This window comes from Gobio gobio (genome assembly GCF_949357685.1).
Source record: "Gobio gobio genome assembly, chromosome: 10".
NCBI lineage: Eukaryota > Metazoa > Chordata > Actinopteri > Cypriniformes > Gobionidae > Gobio > Gobio gobio.
In genome coordinates, this window is record NC_137116.1 from 16,604,670 (window position 1) to 16,609,749 (window position 5,080).

The window sequence follows — 5,080 nt, forward strand, 5'->3', positions numbered from 1 at the left end:
ATCAGTAGTAGGGGGTGTGTCCACTCATGATGTGGGAGGAGAGAGTGAGCCAATCAGCAGTAGGGGGTGTGTCCACTCATGAAGTGGGAGGAGAGAGTGAGCCAATCAGCAGTAGGGGGAGTGTCCACTCATGAAGTGGGAGGAGAGAGTGAGCCAATCAGCAGTAGGGGGCGTGTCCACTCATGAAGTGGGAGGAGAGAGTGAGCCAATCAGCAGTAGGGGGCGTGTCCACTCATGAAGTGGGAGGAGAGAGTGAGCCAATCAGCAGTAGGGGTGCACCCCCTTCTGCTCGTTTGCTTCGCTTCTAAGAGAGAGAGAATGCACGTGTTCGTGCATTTTGGGGGCAGAACAATGAAGGGGGGGGGCGTGTTTGTTTGGGTTGATTGGGTTGAGAAATTACATACTGCACCTTTAAATGCTTCCGTCAGGCTCTTCATATATAGAACCTTTCATTTTATCCCATCTTATAAACTTATATAATATACTTATAAATATTATAAACATACTCCACTAGAAAATAAATGTTAATAACCAGATCATATGCAATAATTTGTAAAAAAAAATTATGTTTTGACTGATTTCTGAGTTCTAACAACTCCTCATAAAATTATGTTAAACTAACAAAGTACTCTGAGTTAGAGAAACTGAATCATTTAAACTCATTTTTAAGTTGATAACTTGTCCCTGGAAACAATGAATCTGATGTATTTCCCAACAGCGACATCTAGTGTTCAGCCCTAAAACTGCAACATAACCCAAATGTCAATCATAACAGCATTAAACAATAACAGTCCCTTCCCTACATTTTTTTTATTTATTTACATTCTCGTGCAAAACTTTCTATAAACCACTTCCCATTTTTTATTTTGAAGACGACAATATCATTAAGTTACTAAAACTTGATGTAATGATCAGTGTTATTTTAGCATAAATAAAAAAAAACAGCGGTTGGGTTAAATGTTTGCTTAATACAACCCAATCGCTGGGTTAATACAACTCAATCGCTGGGTTAAAACAACCCATTCGCTGGGTTAAAAAAAAACATTCCCTGGGTTAAAACAACCCAAACCCTGGGTTAAAACAACCCAATCGCTGGGTTAAAACAACCCAATCGCTGGGTTAAAAAAAAACATTCCCTGGGTTAAAACAACCCAAACCCTGGGTTAAAACAACCCAATCGCTGGGTTAAAACAAACCATTCCCTGGGTTAAAACAAACCAATCGCTGGGTTAAAACAAACCATTCGCTGGGTTAAAACAACCCATTCCCTGGGTTAAAACAACCCAATCGCTGTGTTAAAACAACCCATTCCCTGGGTTAAAACAACCCATTCCCTGGGTTAAAACAACCCATTCCCTGGGTTAAAACAACCCATTCGCTGAGTTAAAACAACCCAATCGCTGGGATAAAACGACCCAATCGCTGGGATAAAACAACCCAGTTGCTGGGTTAAAACAACCCATTCGCTGAGTTAAAACAACCCAATCGCTGGGATAAAACGACCCAATCGCTGGGATAAAACAACCCAGTTGCTGGGTTAAAACAACCCAATCGCTGGGTTAATACAACTCAATCGCTGGGTTAAAACAACCCATTCGCTGGGTTAAAAAAAAACATTCCCTGGGTTAAAACAACCCAAACCCTGGGTTAAAACAACCCAATCGCTGGGTTAAAACAACCCAATCGCTGGGTTAAAACAAACCATTCCCTGGGTTAAAACAAACCAATCGCTGGGTTAAAACAAACCATTCGCTGGGTTAAAACAACCCATTCCCTGGGTTAAAACAACCCAATCGCTGTGTTAAAACAACCCATTCCCTGGGTTAAAACAACCCATTCCCTGGGTTAAAACAACCCATTCCCTGGGTTAAAACAACCCATTCGCTGAGTTAAAACAACCCAATCGCTGGGATAAAACGACCCAATCGCTGGGATAAAACAACCCAGTTGCTGGGTTAAAACAACCCATTCGCTGAGTTAAAACAACCCAATCGCTGGGATAAAACGACCCAATCGCTGGGATAAAACAACCCAGTTGCTGGGTTAAAACAACTCATGCGCTCGGTAAAAACAACCCAATCGCTGGGTTAAAACAACCCAATCGCTGGGTTAAAACAACCCAATCGCTGGGTTAAAACAACTTATTTGCTGGGTTAAAACAACCCAATCGCTGGGTTAAAACAGCCCAATCGCTGGGTAAAAACAACCCATCTGCTGGGATAAAACAGCCCAATCGCTGGGTTAAAACAACCCAATCGCTGGGTTAAAACAGCCCAATCGCTGGGTAAAAACAACCCATCTGCTGGGATAAAACAACCCAATCGCTGGGATAAAACAACCCAATCGCTGGGTTAAAACAACCCAATTGCTAATTTAAAACAACCCAATCGTTGGGTTAAAACAGCCCAATCGCTGGGTTAAAACAACCCAATCGCTGGGATAAAACAGCCCAATCGCTGGGTTAAAACAACCCAAACGCTGGGTTAAAACAACCCATTTACTGGATTAAAACAACCCAATCGCTGGGTTAAAACAACCCAATTGCTAATTTAAAACAACCCAATCGTTGGGTTAAAACAGCCCAATCGCTGGGTTAAAACAACCCATTTACTGGATTAAAACAACCCAAACGCTGGGTTAAAACAACCCATTTACTGGATTAAAACAACCCAAACGCTGGGTTAAAACAACCCATTTACTGGATTAAAACAACCCAAACGCTGGGTTAAAACAGCCCAATCGCTGGGTTAAAACAACCCAATCGCTGGGATAAAACAGCCCAATCGCTGGGATAAAACAGCCCAATCGCTGGGATAAAACAGCCCAATCGCTGGGTTAAAACAACCCAATCGCTGGGTCCATTTTCAACCCAACTTGGGTTATTTTTAACCCAGTATTTTTTAGAGTGTAGTTTTATTTCAGTTTTAGTTATTTTACCAAATCAAACTTAATAACATTTTTTTTTTTTAAATCTGCTTTGGCAACTAGTTGAAATAAAAAAATAATTATATATTATATTTTACTATGTTCTATTTTGAGTAATTTGAATGGTTTTAGTTTTTTATTGAACCACACTCTAAAAAATGCAAAAGCATTTGGGTTGTTTTAACCCATCGGTTGGGTTAAATGTTTGCCCAATCGCTGGGTCTGCCCTTTTTCAACCCAACTTGGGTGGTTTTTAACCCAGCATTTTTTAGAGTGTTTAATAATCCTGGTAATGATAAAAATGATTATGATCATGTGAAGCTTTAATTAAATCAATGAATGACATGTGAGGAGTGTGTTGGTCAATGCTGCCCTCTGCTGGTCAGTCTGAGAGGTGTGTGTTTGATTAATGTTATATTGTGTTACTTCTTCCTCTTTATCATTTATATTTCATCAGAGGAGCATGTTGTCACAGTACATGTGGACCTCCCACTGAACAGCCTGTTTTAAGCTTTTCAGATAAATTACACAATTAAGAAGCAATATGTATATATATATATATATTGAATTTGGCATTATCATGACCCACATATATTCCCCCATAGCATTATTATACATTATATATCAACGTTTATTGTATTACTGACACTCTGTAAACCTAAATTTCAAAGTAATTTACATTTTGGGTGAACTATCCACAATACATATTGTTGCATATCGCGATATACACCGATCAGGCATAACATTATAACAGGTGAAGTGAATAACACTGATGATCTCCTGTTAGTGGGTGGGATATAGGCAGCAAACTTGATTAGTCCTCAGAGTTGATGTGTTAGAAGCAGGAAAAAGAAGCCAGATTGTGACGGCTAGATGACTGGGTCAGAGCATCTCCAAAACTGCAGCTCAATAATGGTTTGAGGAGCACAACAATGAGTTTGAGGCGTCCAGATCTCAATCCAATCAAGCATCTGTGGGATGAGCTGAACAAACAAGTCCCAAGATCCATGGAGGCCCCGCATCGCAACTTACAGGACTTAAAGGATCTGCTGCTAACATCTTGGTGCCTGATACCACAGCACACCTTCAGGGGTCTAGGGGAGTCGATGGGTCAAGGGAGCAACACAATATTAGGAAGATGGTCATAATATTATGCCTGATCGGTGTATATGTATATGATAGATAGATTCTTAATTGTGCAATTTATTGAACTATATAAAAATGGTGCGCAATCATGCTGGGACAGGAAGGGGCCGTCCCCAAACTGTCCCCACAAAGTCGGGAGTATGAAATTGTCCAAAATGTCTTGCATTAAGAGTTCCTTTCACTGGAACTAACCCCTGAAAAACAACCCCACCTCATAATCCCCCCTCCACCAAACTTTACACTTGGCACAATGCAGTCAGGCAAGTCCCGTTCCCCTGGCAACCGCCAAACCCAGACTCGTCCATGGGATTGTCAGACAGAGAAGCGTGATTGGTCACTCAGAGAACACGTGTCCACTGCTCTAGAGTCCAGTGGCGGCGCACTTTACCCCACTGCATCCGACGCTTTGCATTGCACTTGGTGATGTGCAGCTTGGATGAGCAGCTCGGCCATGGAAACCCATTCCATGAAGCTCTACACACTGATCTTGAGCTCATTTGAAGGACACAGAAGTTTGGAGGTCTGGAGCTCTTGACTCTGCAGAAAGTTGGAGACTTCTGTGACCCTCAGTATGCGCTGACCCCGCTCTGTGAACCTCAGCATGAGCTGACCCCGCTCTGTGACCCTCAGCATGCGCTGACCCCGCTCTGTGACCCTCAGCATGCGCTGACCCCGCTCTGTGACCCTCAGCATGCGCTGACCCCGCTCTGTGACCCTCAGCATGCGCTGACCCCGCTCTGTGACCCTCAGTATGCGCTGACCCCGCTCTGTGAACCTCAGCATGAGCTGACCCCGCTCTGTGACCCTCAGCATGCGCCGACCCCGCTCTGTGACCCTCAGCATGCGCTGACCCCGCTCTGTGACCCTCAGCATGCGCTGACCCCGCTCTGTGACCCTCAGCATGTGCTGACCCCGCTCTGTGACCCTCAGCATGTGCTGACCCCGCTCTGTGACCCTCAGCATGTGCTGACCCCGCTCTGTGACCCTCAGCATGTGCTGACCCCGCTCT